Source organism: Bufo gargarizans, chromosome 1 (genome assembly GCF_014858855.1).
Source record: "Bufo gargarizans isolate SCDJY-AF-19 chromosome 1, ASM1485885v1, whole genome shotgun sequence".
Taxonomy (NCBI): domain Eukaryota; kingdom Metazoa; phylum Chordata; class Amphibia; order Anura; family Bufonidae; genus Bufo; species Bufo gargarizans.
The window spans coordinates 417012333-417030303 of NC_058080.1; positions in this window are offsets into that span (position 1 = coordinate 417012333).

Consider the following 17971-nt stretch of genomic DNA (forward strand, 5'->3'; position numbering starts at 1 on the left):
TCCCCTGTATATGTTCTTGCTGGGTCCCATACACTCAGGCGCTAACTAATTGTATTATTTCTATCTCAAGCCTAGTTATTATCCTATTATTATATTGGGCTGATTGTGACGCCTATACTATCAGTGTATGCTAGCTACGACTTTGGGTCTACCTATTGTCTGTGGTACCGTGTGTACCATACCCCTATTGGGGTGACTATTATATGTGATACCTCTTTGGTTTCCCAGAGCCTTAGCTTTAGCCTTACTTTTTGATCGTATCTAATTGCGCATTATCCTGCGCAGCTCCATGGTGCTTCTTTTCAACTGACTTACCCTGTGCTTCTCCGTGTACTGTATTACAACATCCCGTTGTTCTCCATTTTTTATATTTTATAATAAATGATATTTTTTGATACAATATTCCACTTGGTTGGTTTTTAGTTTACTCTAGTGTGAAAGTAGCCTTAAGCTGCATTTATCAATTGCAACTTGCAACTCCAGTAAAGGGTTGGTGAAAAAACATCTTAAGGCGGAAGAGTGAGGCTTGAATATACACCATTAATGGATTTAACCATCAGGCATGTTCTCAGTGTGCTCCATTTTCAGGACAAGTTGAGTGTCCTGAGACAAAGAATTTGACCGCAGTGCAGAGTTGGTTGTCCCAGAATCTTTTGTGAGCATCTCAGCTGAGTCCTGGCCACTAAGTAGAGTTTGCCTTCGGGACTTGGATTATGGAGTAAATATACCAGGTCGCTAATGGCAATGTCAACTAGCAGTCACACTGCATGAAAGGGTAATAGCTGCCATAGCGCCATTTATTCTGTGATCTTGTAACCCATAAAGATAGGAGAAATAAAAAGACTTGTTACTGATGCACCATTGAATTGCTGGATGTGTAAAGTAGTTTCCTGGTCGGACCCCACCAATCAAAAAGTTATGGTATATACTAAAAATATGATAACAAGTTACCGATAATTTACAGCATTTTCAATTGGTCATCTATTATTTACAAATTTGACAATTACTCTGAAAGTTAAAAGAGCAGCAAAATATCACATTTATAGTAAATATAAAAGAAACTGCATTTTTTAGTAAGATCTAAAGTGCAAACACTTATTTATGTAGCACAGTTTTGAGTAACACCCATATTTGTCATGAACTATTGGGAGAAAACTCCCTTCACTGACAGTAGAAATAATGACTAAATAAATAGTACAATGTTATTCTTCTGTATTAGATATTGAGAATTTTACCCATAAAATAACATTAGCACTTCGATTGGCTTTAGTAAATGGTGCGACCAGTATAAAACATGTATGCATCATAATATGACAGCTGTTTCAAAACATACTTCCAAATACTTACATTTCATATACAGCACATGGAGGCATGTTATCCAGTAGAGTTTCTGGAGAAAACAGCAGCCACGTTTGTATAATCTTGCACAACCCCTTCAATGGATATGGATCACACACAGTATATTTCATTACTAAAGAAAGAGATAAATATTTTGTAATTTTGTAACCTGTTTTTTTTTTCTGATGGTAGATGCAGAGAGTGGGGTAGTTACTTTGTGAACATCACAATTGTGAATAGTGGATCCTGTGTTATCTATGCTGAGCTTTTATCTGTCAATGTAATCCGGCATGTGATGATAATGAGATGCTGAAAAGTCAGAAAACTGGCGCAAATGAAAATACATTTTTATCAGCTGTTGTCTACGCCCCTTTCCCATCCTTGCTACACCCCCTTTTGGAAAAGTGGTGAGGGGCAGTATAAAAAGAGGCACTTGCGATGTTATTTTTCAAAAACTTGCATTTAAAAAGTCACAAACACACAGTTTGGGACTTTTTAAAGCCACTTTTCTGGCGAAAGGGAGATGATAAATCTCCTCCTGAAAGCCTATTATTTATTTAGTATAGAAATTGGAAGGGGGGGGGTGATTTTGTGCTTACAACTTGATAACTAGGTATACTGTTTCTTTGTGGTAAAACAGTCATAAGTATTATGTACAACATACAACAATACATCAGATATTTTATTCATAACATTTTGTCTCTAATAGTATACATTTCATATAAAGTTGCAATTTCACATAATTTTTCTCATAAATGAAGTATGATCTTGTACAGGATTCCAGTTATCAATATATTCTCATCTCTTCTTTGATGACACAGTACACAATGAGGCAGATAAAAGAAGTCATGAGACACGTGATGTAGAAGACCTTTAGGAACACAGGCGGTTCTAATATTACTGGACATTTCACAACTTTTTATCTGCTGGAACTTTTATCAAAGGGCCTTTATCTGCTACACTATGTAAATGCCAATAAGTAATATAACCACAGAGCCAGTTTTCATGCCACACACACAAATAAGAAAATTATTTAAAGAGATTATATAGATTGTAGACACGTAGTAAATCAATTTAAAGTATGTAGAAAGTAACGTGCTTGTTAAAACAATACCTTTATTAGTATAAAGGGGTAACCAAGCAAAAAATTGCTCAAGTAAGGATACTCTTTAACCCCATAGGGACACAGCCTTATTTCACCTTAAGGACCAGGCCATTTTTTGCAAATCTGACCACTGTCACTTTAAGTGCTGATAACTTTAAAACGCTTTGACTTACCCAGGCCGTTCTGAGATAGTTTTTTCGTCACATATTGTACTTCATGACACTGGTAAAATGAAGTCAAACAAATTATTTTTTTTGCACAAAATAATACCTAATTTACCCCAAAATTTGAAAAATTAGCAAATTTCAAAGTTTCAATTTCTCTACTTCTGTAATACATAGTAATACCCCCAAAAATTGTGATGACTTTACATTCCCCATATGTCTACTTCATGTTTGAATTATTTTGGGAATGATATTTTATTTTTTGGGGATGTTATAAGGCTTAGAAGTTTAGAAGCAAATCTGGAAATTTTTCAGAAATTTACAAAAACTAAATTTTTAGGGACCAGTTGAGGTCTGAAGTCACTTTGCGAGGCTTACATAATATAAACCACCCAAAAATGACCCCATCTAAGAAACTACACCCCTCAAGGTATTCAAAACTGATTTTACATACGTTGTTAACCCTTTAGGTGTTGCACAAGAGTTATTGGCAAATGGGGATGAAATTTGAGAATTATTTTTTTTTCTAATTTTCCATTTTAACCCATTTTTTTTCACTAACAAAGCAAGGGTTAACAGCCAAACAAGACTGTATCTTTATTGCCCTGACTCTGCCGTTTACAGAAACACCCAATATGTGGCCGTAAACTACTGTACGGCCACACAGCGGGGCGTAGAGTGAAAGGTGCGACGTTTGGTTTTTGGAAGGCTGATTTTTATGGACTGGTTTATTTACACCATGTCCCATTTGAAGCCCCCTCATGCACCCCTAGAGCAGAAACTCCCTAAAAGTGACCCCATCTAAGAAACTACACCCCTCAAGGTATTCAAAACTGATTTTACATACGTCGTTAACCCTTTAGGTGTTGCACAAGAGTTATTGGCAAATGGGGATGAAATTAGAAAATTTAATTTTTTTGCCTTATTTTCCATTTTAACCCATTTTTTCCACTAACAAAGCAAGGGTTAACAGCCAAACAAGACTGTATCTTTATTGCCCTGACTCTGCCGTTTACAGAAACACCCAATATGTGGCCGTAAACTACTGTACGGCCACACAGCGGGGCATAGAGTGAAAGGTGCGCCGTTTGGTTTTTGGAGGGCTGATTTTTATGGACCGGTTTATTTACACCGTGTCCTGTTTCAACCCCCCTGATGCACCCCTGGAGTAGAAACTCCCTAAAAGTGACCCCATTTTGGAAACTACGGGATAAGGTGGCATTTTTGGGTGGACCATTTTTAGGGTACATATGATTTTTGGTTGCTCTATATTACATTTTTGTGAGGCAAGGTTACCAAAAATTGAAATTCTGAAATTTCATCTCCATTTGCCATTAACTGTTGAGGAACACCTAAAGGGTTAATAAAGTTTGTATAATCAGTTTTGAATACCTTGAGGGGTGTAGTTTCTTAGAAGGGGTCACTTTTAGGGAGTTTTTACTCTAGGGGTGAATCAGGGGGGCTTCAAAAGGGACATGGTGTCAATAAAAAAGGCCATCAAAATCGGCCTTCCAGAAACCATGTCGGTCCTTTCCTTTTGCGGCCTCCCTTTTACTGATACAGCAGTTTACGACCACAAATGTGGCATTTCTGTAAACTGCAGTATCAGGGTAATAAATATTAACTTTTGTTTGGTTGTTAACCCTTGTTTTGTTACCGGAAAAAACAGATTGAAATGGAAAAGTGCCAAAAATTTCGTTTTTTGCACCTTTTTTTTTTTTTTTGGACCGTGTTAATCTGGGGGTTGGATCATGGGGTATTTTTATAGAGGAGATTCTTACGGACGTGGCGATACCTAATAAGTCTACTTTTTTTACATTTATTTAGGTTTTAGACTATATTCCTTTTTGATACAAAAAATATAATTTTGTATCTCTAAAGTCTAAGTGTCATTTTTTTTTCTTTCTTATCCGATTATCTTATGTGGGGGCTAATTTTTTGCGGGACGAGCGGGCGGTTTTATTGGCACTATTTTGGGGGCTATATGACTTTTTGATCGCTTGCTATTAAACTTTTTGTTATGTAAGATGACAAAAAAAATCTTTTTTTGCACCTTTTTTTTTTTCTTCCTTGACCGTGTTAATCTGGGGGGTTAGGTCATGGGGTATTTTTATAGAGGAGATTATTACCGATGCGGCAATACCTAATATGTCTACTTTTAATAAATTATTTTAGTTTTTTTGGGTGTCTCAAGTCTGAGAACCAGTTTTTTTATCCGATGTCAGTCCTAAATTGGGATATAAATTTAGTACTCCATGGAAGTGTGATACTCCCTGAAGCAACCAATAATGCAGAGGCCGGGATGATCGGGGCACGTGTCACATTGAGTTGTGGTGTCCTTCCGTATCCCCCTCCTGTGACACACTCTGCACCTTTTTTGGGTTTGTCCCTTCTTTCCAGTATGGGGGACCACACCTGGAAAGTGTTGGCCAGGGACGATCCGGGCGCCTACAGTTCCCGAGGTACTCCGGCCTGCTCTTTCCCGGTCCGAAAAGATCAGGGCCTTGAGGACTGCCTCATAGAACTGGAGGAATGTCCCTGTGCTGCCAGCGCTTCGGGATAGTACAAAAGAGTTGTACGTGGCAACCTGCACCAAGTGAACGTGGATCTGGCGGCAAGGGACTGGAACAAGGGGATACTGGTATAAAAGTTATCCACGTACAGGTGGTAACCCTTATCCAGCAGTGGGTGCATAAGGTCCCACACAAGTTTCCCGGTAACACCCAGAGTGGGGGGACATTCTGGGGGTTGAATCCGGGAATCTCGCCCCTCGTATATACGAAATTTGAAAGTGTACCCTGACATTTCCGGATGGCCTCAAACCGGGAGCGTGTCATGGCCGTACTGTAAAGTGGGGTCTGGTTTAGGACGTCCCCACTCCAGTACAGCCTGACACTGGGTTTCTTGACCAGGCCCATATGCAGCACGAGGCCCCAAAATGTCCTCATTTCGGCTGCACTGACCGGCGTCCAGCCACCGGGCCTGGCCAAAAAGGAGCCCGGGTGTTGAGCGACGAACTGTTGGGCGTACAGATTCGCCTCCTCCACCATCAGATTTACCAGTGGGTCACTGAAAAAATTACGAAAAAAGTCATATTCAGTGTAGCCCACTGTGGAAATCTGGATTCCTGATTGGCCTACAAAATCAGGAATCACGGGCTTGTATCGCTCTGGGCTGCACCAGACAAGTTCACCGGCAGGGTGCTCCGGTGGATTTAACTGGTGGGCCGGGAAACCAGTACGAGCCCCAGAGCTGCTCGTACTAGGCTGGGCCACAGGGTCCCTAACATGGCGGTCCCCTTGCTCCGCCTGGCGGCGCCTCCGCCGCCTTGGGGGCTCATCATCATTGCTAGATGATGAGGAGGACGCGGATGATAACAGGAATGTGGGGTCATCCTTGTCCTCACTGGGACTCTTGGAGTCGGAGGCAAGCTGGGTGTATGCCTCCTCGGCCGAGAACGTCCGGCGGGCCATAGGGGAGTGTGTGTCTGCGTGTATATGTGCGTGTGTGGAAATCTTTATTTTGTGTGCGTGTGTGTGGGGGCACAGGTGTTCACGAACCCACCCTAAAACTAACAGAAAAAAAATAAAAAACTGACTAAAAAAAGGCCAAAAAATGTGAAAAAAAAATTCCAAACCGCTGATCAACCGTCCGAAGTTCATCAGCGGTGGGGTGTGCGATGCGCTAACAGTGGCCAGACGCTAAGAGTGCCGGCCACAGTCAGCGTACACAAAAATAAATAAATAAAAATCCTGCACCCCAAAAAAGTGGGGGGAGAGGGGGGCAGGGGGGGTCAAGTGGCAGCACCCCTGGGGGGTCTAGGGTCACACAGCTGTGCTGTGGACTCCAGACACCCTAACTAGGGTGATGCAATGAAAAGTTCAAAAACTAACTTTCCCTTTTTTTTCCCTGCCTAACCCAAACTTTCCCTATGCTGTCCCTATGTACCTGATGGTGTGCTGGGGGCAGAGATCGGGTCCTGGGGGCACAGATCGGGGTGCTGGCAGCGACGACAGACACACATGCAGGCAGCTCCTCTCTCCTCGGCTCCGGAACACAAAAGGAGGAGGAGAGGAGCGCCTGCCTCTTTTGAATCTGCCGCCGGACCGCCCACTGACCAATCAGAAAGCGATCCTGAGTGGTGATGTCACCATCACCACTCAGGATCGCTGGATGGTGATTGGTGGAGTGAAATCACACCACCATCACCATCCTGTTCCGGGTTATCGGGTCTTCAGAGACCCGAAAAACCCGGAAACGAAGAAAACCGCAGGTCTGAATTGACCTGCGGTTTTCTGCGATCGCCGACATGGGGGGGTCACAGGACCCCCCGGCGCATTTTCCCCAGGTGCCTGCTCAATGATTTGAGCAGGCACCGGGTTCCGATCACCGCCCGCTGAGCGCCGGTGATCGGAACCATTCATGACGTACCGGTACGTCATGTGTCCTTAAGTACCAGGACATCATGACGTACCGGTACGTCATGTGTCCTTAAGAGGTTAAAGGGCTTCTGTCACCCTACTAAACTCATTTTTTTTTTTTGGGGGGGTACTTATAATCCCTATACTGCGATAAAGCTATACATTATGTAATTAATCATTTTTGTTCCGTAGATAAGGCAAAAAACGTACTTTTATAATATGCTAATAACCTGTCTACCAGCAAGTAGGGCGTCTACTTGCTGGTAGCAGCCGCAAAAAAACGACCCCTCCTCCTGTTGATTGACAGGGCCAGCCGCGATCTCCTCCTCCGGCTGGCCCTGTCTGCATTTCAAAAATCGCAAGCCTGTCTTGATTCGGCGCAGGCGCTCTGAGAGAAGGAGGCTCGCCTCCTCGGCACTCCCTCAGTGCGCCTGTGCCGATGACGTCTTCTCTTTCGGTGACGTCATCGGCGCAGGCGCACTGAAGGAGTGCTGAGGAGGCGAGCCTCCTTCTCTCAGAGCGCCTGTGCCGAATCAAGACAGGCGCGCGATTTTTGAAATGCAGACAGGGCCAGCCGGAGGAGGAGATCACGGCTGGCCCTGTCAATCAACAGGAGGAGGGGGCGGTTTTTTGCGGCTGCTACCAGCAAGTAGACGCCCTACTTGCTGGTAGACAGGTAATTAGCATATTATAAAAGTATGTTTTTTGCCTTATCTACAGAGCGAAAATGATTAATAACATAATGTATAGATATATCGCAGTATAGGGATTATAAGTACCCCAAAAAAAAAAACTGTTTAGTGGGGTGACAGAAGCCCTTTAAGAAAAAGTCCTACTATGAATAGGATAGTTAGTTACAGGGAGAGATAGATGGTCACTTAGAGTGAAAGGTATAACAATAAGGAGACAGGTGAGGGAGGGGAGGATTATTGCTATAAGAAAGAAGTATCTTTCCCTAGAGATCTAAATCCTGTGCCCAGGGATACCCCCTGATGGTGGAAGTACCCTGTCCCCATTCCCATATCTATCTGAAACCCTAGTAAAGCCCTACTTGAATGATGGATACAAGATAAATCCATTAACCCAAGATAAAAAAATGTAAAAAAAATGATAACTGTACTAAAACCCCAATGTGTTTCACCTGCGCCTGGCAGTTCTTCAGGGGGTGATATATAATAAATATTCGTAGGGAATACAGATAAACCAATAGGTAAATGAAGATAATACTTAGCTCCCATAAATGGCCTGTTGGATATGACAAAGATGAAAAGACTCTGTCAGTGTATAATTAACCTGCAATCAAAAAAGATGTTATAGCAAACACCAGTAAAGGAACCCCATAATTATATGGGTGTATGTATGACACTTACTGATCAGAGCAGCCCGTTGCACCAAAAGTACAGACATCTGGGGAGTTCATCAGGGGGTGAGATATGGAATGCATGAAAGGAACGCATATCCTCCAAAGCACACCAGGAAGCGCTGGAGAATATCGGAGGTGATATAGTGACGCACATTCACTAAACAACAGAAGGGATCCAAATGCATGTGTTTGTACTTCCATAACATGGATTAAAAGAACCTTCTTTTTTCTCCACTACTTTATTGGCGCTGCCTCCATGTCTTTATTTTGTTCCACTAAAGAGTAATTGGGATACCCGCTGGAGTGCACTGCGTTTATTATTTTTTTTGGGGGGGGTGGGGGTTAGCTTTTTTGCTTTACTGAATGATGCTGTATGCTTTTTTATTCTTTAGCTAGGGGTTAGCTAGGAATATTGGTGGCCTGCACAATGATTTCCATAGCCATATATGTGACCAGCCTGTCATTCAGATGCACAGTAAGGACTAGCTATGCATGTTGCTGCACTGCACAGTGATGTACACCAGGATAGACTCTTCCTAAAGTTTAACTGCAGGCCAGGATAGACCTGATTTAATGCGCTTTGTGACAAATTTATTTGGATCGAAGCAAATGGTTTTGAAAAATTCGGCAAAGCAAACAAATAGAATTTTTGAAAACTTTGCTCGAGAGGTAAAAACAAATTGGTGGACATTTTAAGTAAACATTTGTAAAAAATAAAATCATAAACCATTACAGGCAACAAGATGTACTAAAACTAAGCTTCATGTCTCAATATGACAAGTATGGAAAGAAACACAGTTATGATAGCACAAGAAATGTTTTCTCTTTTCACAATGCATCTGTACAGGACCCTTGTAAGGGAATCAAAAGAAAGTTTTCTGAGAGATGACGTGAAGCACTGTGAAAGCTCAAGAGCTTCTCTCATTTTACTATTCCTTCAAGCCATATAAACAAATATAAAACAATTACATGATGCCTGGTTGCTGAACTCAGTCTTCTAGATGTTGCTCGGCATCTGAAATTAGCAAGTGAAGATGTGCATTTTGTGGCAGGAATAGGAACACTGGACATTAGTTAGTCAAGTGCAATACAAATCTGCAGGTCCAAGCAAACAGAAATGTTAGCATCACCCGCATTATGTGCATCACCATAAAATGACATAGTTTAAATAAAGTTTTTATGTCAAAAATAAAATATAGGGACAAAAGTTTTGGGACACACCTCTTAGTCATTTAATTCAGGTGTTTTATTCAGTCCCCTTGCCACAGGTGGATAGCATCCAGCCCCTAGCCATGCAGTTTGCCTTTACAAACATTTGTGAAAGAATGGGTTGAAGAGCTTTATGAATTCGAGCATTGTCATAAGAGGCTACTGTTTCAACAAGTCAGTTTGTGAAATGTCTTCCCTCCTAGATATTCCATCAACTGTGAGTGGTATTATTGCAAAGTGGAAGTGTTTACAAACCACAGAAACTCAGCTATGATGTGGCAGACCACGTAAAGTTACACAGTGGGGTTGCCAAATGCTAAGGTGCATAAAAACCGCTAACGCTCTGCTAACTCAATAGCTGCAAAGTTCCAAACCTCCTCTGGCATTAATAACAGCACAAAAGTTTTGCGCTGGGAGCTTTATGGCATGGGTGTCCATTGTTAAGCAGGTGCATACAAGCCTTACATCACCAAGCACAATGCCAAGCGTTCGAGGGGACTCTGGATAAGTGGAAATGTATTGTGTGGGGTCTTCTGTATCTGGCAGTTTGTTAGATCAGTCTGGGTTTGATGAATGCAATGAGAATGTTACCTGCCTTTGTGCCAACTGTAAAGTTTGGTGGAAGAAGGCTAATTCTATATTTTCCAGGGGTTGGCCTAGGCTCCTTAGTTCCAGTAAAGATAATATGAATGCTTCAGCCTACTAACACATTTTGGACAATTGTTTGCCCCCAACTTTGTGGGAACTGGTAGGGGAAGGCCCTTTTCTGTTTCAGCATGACTGTGGGCGATAAAGGCATGGTTGGGTAAGTTTGGTGCACAAGAACTTGACTCCCCGCACATAGCCATGACGTCAACCCATTTAACACCTTGTCCCCCATTGAGCACATGTCTTAAGTCAGTCAGTTTAATAACCATGTTCCTGATGACAGAAGCCCTTTAAACACTTTGTCATGTTCCTCAGACCATTCATGAACAATTTTGCAGTGTGGCAGGACATTATCCTGCTAAAAGGCCACTGCTATTAGGTGATACCTTTTTCATGAAGGGAAGTACTTGGTCTGCAAAAATATTTAGGTAGGTGGTATGTGTAAAAGTAGCATCCACATGAATGCCAGGACCTAAAGTTTTCTAGTAGAACATTGCCTAGAGTACCTTACTCTCCCCACTGGCTTGCCATTTTCCCAAAGTGCATTCTAGGGACATCAATTTTTCCAGGTAAGCGCTGGACATGCACCTGGCAGTCCATTTCATCTAAAAGAAAACCAGGTCACCTTCTTCAGTTGATCCATAGTTCAGTTTTGATGCTTGCATGCCCATTGCAAGCGCTTTTGGAAGTGGAAAGAGGTTATCATGGCCACTCTGAACTGTCCACAGCTATGCCGCAAGCTGTTATGGACTTTGTGTTTGTGTTCTGACACCTTTCTCTTATAGCCAACTTTAACTTTATCTGCAATAGTTCTTCTGAGGTACTTTGTAGTAAAAGAATAAACTTTACCTATATAACAACTTCTGCTGCACATCGGTGGGTTGGCAGCAGCAATTGTCATAACCAGGCCCCACTTTCTTACAACAAGCTATTGACTAAAGAGCACTGCAGAGCTCTAATATTATACCTCACCATGCTCTCTGCATCCTTCTCTCTACACATAGGATCAATACACTGATATAAACCACAAACAAGTGGGCATTTCAATAACTGTGTAATAAAAAAAAATAGATTACTCTAGAATGTTACTAATCCACTAGTTCAAAAAATATACAATTTTGACAGTGTCAGTTCTGGACCACGTAAGGGTCAATTAAACCGAACAAAACAATAGGAAATGTACAAAATCAAAACCTACACATGTAACATATCAGCCCTTATCACTCTTCCAATAGGTAAGCATAATAAGGAGAAAAATGAAAACACATTGTCAGTCAGTGTATGAGGAATGCAACACTCTGAGCCTGAGATAGAAACCATATTTCAAATAAACTCAAGCAACATATCAAAAAAAGGCAACAGTTCCCCGGGGAAAGGTCGACTTTTAGAGCGTTTGATTGCAACTACACATAGAATTTTAATATGAAACCGCTTGCAGGTTGATTATAATTCCCACAAAGCTCAAAAGCTTTCTTTTCACTCGTATTCACGACGGTTATGTTACAATTTGGAAGTTAGATCTGGCTTTTAAGTTGGAACATTTTGAAATGTTCAAACATATGTCGCAGAAATCTTCAATAGCAGTGGGAAAAGACTACGGCTAAAGGTTTTTAGGGTTTCATTGTTAATCACAGTGCACAAAGCAGCCGGTATCAGGTATAAGTATATAATGCAATCTTTTTCTCTTCTTGGTCTTCCTCCAAATCACACAATGGACAAATCTTTATCTGCTGAGTTGACGGGTTTCAAAGTCACTATAGAAGCTGTCACAAGTTACTGAAAATAAACCTGGTATGTGCCGAGTACATGTAACCGGACACAAACTGCAATGTCACTTTCACTACCTGAGACTATGGGGTCACTAATAGGTCACTTACTTTATCTTTTAGTTGGACTATATCATGTACTTAGGGAGCTAGAGTATCTGGCGAGGTACAAGCCAAGAGAATAGACAATGTGACAGCAATGTAAGATCATACTGGTTTCCCAGTCCAGAATCTCTAATTGGTAGTTTATACTGTAATATAGCAAAGTTCTATTATTTTGTTTACCACATTTTCTATATTATTAAACTTACATTTTTAAAATATATTTAAAATAATAATAATAATTCTAGTAACTATTTTAAGGTAATTTTGTTGCAAACTTTCTTGTCCAGGCCTCAGAGGTGCAGACATGTGCAGTGCACATGCGCCGGTTAATGCTGTGGCTCACCAACAGAGGACAGCAAGCCGTGGCATTAACCATCTGGGTGTGTAACAGAGGGTATGTCGCTCCGTTCTTCAGTGCCTTAATGCGATACTGAAAGCTATAGATATGGGTTGGTGACCTAACTTTGGAAAAGTTGGTGGAAGGGAAGTAGCTCTATAATCACATGTGTATGGGTCAAAAGGAGATAGAAGGTGGTCATAGAGGAAGGAGTTGGCTTCATACTCCTATTTGTTTCTACCCTACCAGTTTAGATTTTTGTTACACTTATGTTTTGTGGGAGCGGTTTGGGGTGGGAGGGTTTCAGGATATCTGCGAACCTTGACCATGTACAGCCTTTCCATGTAGCTATCTCTTTATGAGGATCATCTCATGGAATGTTAAAGCGTTGCACTAACCTAATAAGCGCATTATGATACTTAAATTTCTGAAGCATTTTGGACCAGATATTGCTCTGCTGCTGAAAACACATCTTGCAGAATAGGACTTTCTTCGCATGGAGAGGCATGGGTGGGAAAAGCGTTAGGATCTCCATCAAAATACCATAAAGCAAGTGTTCTGACTCTCTTCAACAAAGTCAGGCAGACTTTTAGCATGCCTAGCTAGAGGTTCGAGGTGGGTGATTTTTACCCCTAAGCTTACTAATCCACAGGGCACACTTCACGCTCACCTTAAAGAGGTGGTTGATATCTTTAGGTCGTTTTATTAAACACTTTGTAGTCAAGATCTACCTTTTAGTTATACTCCCGCAGAATTTTTGGACAGGGTGACCCTCCCGAAGCTCCAACCTGATCATTTATTCGTGTTGAATGCAACTATTACTAATGAGAAAGTTAGCACGGTCATCCGCTCATTGAAAGTGGCTAAAGCCCAGAGACCTTACGGATACACCAGAGAATTTTATAAGATCCTACGGGAATAAATTCATCCCCTTCTAGCCAGCTCCTTTAATGGGGCCCTCGGTGGCGATGCCCTGACTGCAGCCAGTAATATTGCTTAGATTTAATTATTGCCAAAGCCAGGAAAAGACCTTACCCAACCTGCATTATATCACCTGATATCACTTATCAACGTGGATCTAAAGACAGATTGGCAAAATGTATGCCTCGCTTGATACAGGTATCCCAAGTGAGTTTTGTAAAGGGGGGGGGGGCAGCAGTTTTTATTATTTGTAATGTTCTCACTGTTCTGGATCACATGGATCGTACTGTGGGGAAGGGGGGAGGGCCTGTCTCACCAGCCCTCTTAACTATTGATGCTGAGAAGGCTTTTGACAATGTTGGGTGTGGCTGGTTGGCGGAGGTCCTGGACCGTATGTATGTAAAAGGAGTACTCTGGACCAATCTTAGCGCATTATACTACTCACCTCAGGTTCAGATAGTCTTGCCTGGTTTGATCTCCAAGCCTTTGTACTTCAGAAAGGCACACGTCAGGGATGTCCATTATCCCGTTGCTTTTTAATATAGCCACAGAGCTGTTAGCGTGCTGTCTCAAAGAGTCTGGGTTTTTGAAGGGATTTGTATTGGCTCACAGGAGGTCTGCCTTTCACTTTTTGCAGATGATATACTATTATATATGGCCCACGAATCTAGAGTTATTGCCAAAATATTTACAGTTTTGTACGAATTTGGAGCGGTCTCTGGCTTTAAAATAAACCCTGGTAAATGTGAGTTACTGCTTCTTGGCCCGGGCAGACAGAGGGTGGCATTACATCAAGATAACCTCCCAGTCTCAGTAGTGTGCAGCTACATCACTTATCTGGGGATTAAAATTGTCCGTACTGCCAACTCAGTGTACTCGCTTAATTATGCTCCATTGTTTCAGAAGATGAGGGAGGAATTGGCCTGTTGGCAGAGCTTGCACCTCTTGTCTTTCGTAAAATGCACTTGATAAAAATGCTTCGATTTCCAAAGCTTCTATTTCCGATACAAAGGATCCCGCTTTTACTTACCCATAAAGATGCCACATATTTATATTCTTCTATTTTTAAGTTCATATGGTTGGGGAGGCACCTAAGAATAGCACTGAAGAAACTTATGGCCCCGGTAGACAAAGGAGGTGTAAATTTCCTAGATATCAGAATATAATTATAATCTTGTGAGCCTGTTTTACCACTGATCAGACTGGTTTTACTGGATCCGCCTATTATTCTAATGTTGCTTTAGAACAGGAGTTGGTGGGAAGGTAAGATCTAGGAGCCTTGATACACTCCAAAATAGCACAGCTCCCACGTGGCTTTTGTCCCTCGGTAGTGCTCAGAGATACTATAGTGGCTTCGAAGGAGGTGAGGAAACTTTTCAATCTGTCCTTCTTCATGTCTAAACATATGCCGCTGTGGGCACATCTGGAATATGAGCTAGGACTGACCAACAAGCTATTTGGAGTTTGGAGAGCACTTATTGCTCTTATTGCATGGCACAAAAGTCCGCAATCCGTCTTTGGCAGAACGACATGATACATTTGGCCTACCAAAGCAATGCTTTTTCAATACCAACAATTGTTAGTCTTTTGTAAATCTACATTGAAGAATGTTTGACAGGAATGTGTATCCAACCACGTAGATTCCCTTCTTACAGCTAAGCATAAACTTTCTCTAGCTGCAATATATAGAAACATACAAGATAAATAATCTCTTAAACTTACTCCTCCATTCTTTCAGAGCTGGAAATTTCTGATTTCTTCCCCAAATTTGAAAAAAAGGTACTGAAGGAATGGATGAGAGCGAGGAGGGCGGTCACATGTAAGCAATGGAGAGAATCACATTTTAAGGTGATGCACAAAGCAATTTATGCCTGTAATATTACTTCTCATCAAAATGATCCACAGAAGATTGTGGCTTGCCCAAATTGTGGTCTATACAAGGCTGATCTGATTCATTGCACTTGAATGTGTCCTAAGGTACAAACATACTGGAAAATGGTGCTGTCATGGATAAGGGCACATGGAATATAGATCTTCCTTATGAACCAGGATCAGTACTTTTTCCCAGTTATCCAGCCATGTCAAAGGTTCCCACACTAGTAGATGGTGCATTATTGGTTGCCCTATAATGTTTGTTGGCCGTATGGTTAGGAACAAATACCCCCTCCTTTAATGATATCCAAATCCATATTAGACATTTCTTATTAATGGATCAATTGGAGGCAGAAAAACTGATACGATTTAGATCTAAAAATGTCCTAAATAAGTGGAAGGGCTATATGTGTCTTTATCTGACGTCAGTGGAAATTCAAACTCTCATGCACAAGTTTCGCTTCACAGACTGGATCTGTATGCTGATCTTAAGGGTATGTTAGGTAGGCTGAAAGCGATACAAACTCAATGATAACCTAATGGAGGTCGGGTGGGATTTGGGAACAAAGTTTCTGTTAATTTTTCCGTGATGGTGTTATAATGTTTTATATATGACACTAAATCTTTATCTCAAGCCATGTAACATTTGTCTGATGGTGAACAATAAAATTTTTTTTTTTTTTTTTTTTTTTTTTTTTTAAAGGCAAACAAACTTTTAGTGAATGTGCTAAATCGTATGTTGCATAATTACTTAATTTATTTTTTTAGGTTGTGAGAGTATTGTTTTTTTATGATTCAGAGCTCAAAATCACTTGCATATACACTGCCTGGATTTAACTAAGCAAATAGTTATGAGCCTCCTATTGGATAATTACTGCATGGGCAATTTTCTTTCAGCTGGCAATAAGTTATTTAACCCCAACTGGTGCAATGAGTTGCTTCTCATTTCTTAAACAACCATGTCGAAAGACACATCTTGTGGTCGTGAAAAAGATGTTAGTCTGTTTGAGAAGGGTCAAATCATTGGCATGCATCAAGCAAAGAAAACATCTAAGGAGATTGCAGAAACTACTAAAATTGGGTTAAGAACTGTCCAACACATTATTAAAAACTGGAAGGATAGTGGGGACCCAATCCTGAATGATCGTGATCGGCGATCACTTAAACGTTTGGTGAAATCAAATCGAAGAAAAACAACAGTAAAACTCAGGGCTATGTTTAATAGTGAAAGTAAGAGCATTTCCACACGTGCAATGCGAATGGAACTCAAGGGATTGGGACTGAACAGCTGTGTAGCCCTAAGAAAACCACTAATCAGTGAGACAAACCAGAAAAAAAGGCTTAAATTTGCTAGGGAGCATAAAGATTGGACTCTGGAGCAATGGAAGGTGTGGTCTGATGAGTCAAGATTTACCATGTTCTAGAGTGATGGGCGCATCAGGGTAAGAAGAGAGGCAGAAGAAGTGATGCACCCATCATGCCTAGTGCCTACTGTACAAGCCTATGGGGGCAGTGCTATGATCTGGGGTTGCTGCAGCTGGTCAGGTCTAGGTTCAGCAACAGTATGTGCTCCGAGAATGAGGTCAGCTGACTACCTGAACATGCTGAATGACCAGGTTATTCCATCAATGGATTTTTTCTTCACTGATGGCACAGGCATATTCCAAGATGACAATGCCAGGATTCATCGGTCTCAAATTGTGAAAGAGTGGTTCAGGGAGCATGAGACACCATTTTCACACATGGATTGGCCACCACAGTGTCCAGACCTTAACCCCATTGAGAATCTTTGGGATGTGCTGGAGAAGGCTTTGCACAGCAGTTAGACTCTGCCATCATAAATGCAAGATCTTGGTGAAAACTTAATGCAACACTGGATGGAAATAAATCTTCTGACATTGCAGAAGCTTATCGAAACAATGCCACAGCGAATGAGTGCCGTAATTAAAGCTAAAGGCAGTCCAACAAAATATTTTTGGTGCCGACTTTTTTGGGGGACGGGCAGTGTAGAAATAGATTTAAAATACACCATTATGGATGCCTTCAGTCACCACTAGAGGGCACTAGGAGCTTGTAGCAGACTATCCATTGAACTGTATTCTATTGTATAGGCAGTGGGTGGTTATTTTTATTATTTCCCTGCTGCAGATCCAGTACATTTCTTGTGAATATGTGGATTAACCTAACCTACAAACATAAGATTTCTGTCAGGAATTTATCCACCCAAACAACTATGCGCTGTGCTGTGCTGGGAAGGTTGCTGTGCTGACTAGCCAAGTCCCAGCTGGTCAGCTTGTCAGTGTCACTGAAAGCCAACCCAATCAGGCTCCCAGCAATATATTGTTTGACTTCCTATTGACTTTTCTGGTGAACTGATTTCTGCCTTGTACAGGTCCTTCTCAAAAAATTAGCATATTGTGATAAAATTAATTATTTTCTGTAATGTACTGATAAACATTAGACTTTCATATATTTTAGATTCATTACACACCAACTGAAGTAGTTCAAGCCTTTTATTGTTTTAATATTGATGATTTTGGCATACAGCTCATGAAAACCCAAAATTCCTATCTCAAAAAATTTGCATATCACGAAAAGGTTCTCTAAACGAGCTATTAACCTAATCATCTGAATCAACTAATTGACTCTAAACACCTGCAAAAGATTCCTGAGGCTTTTAAAAACTCCCAGCCTGGTTCATTACTCAAAACCGCAATCATGG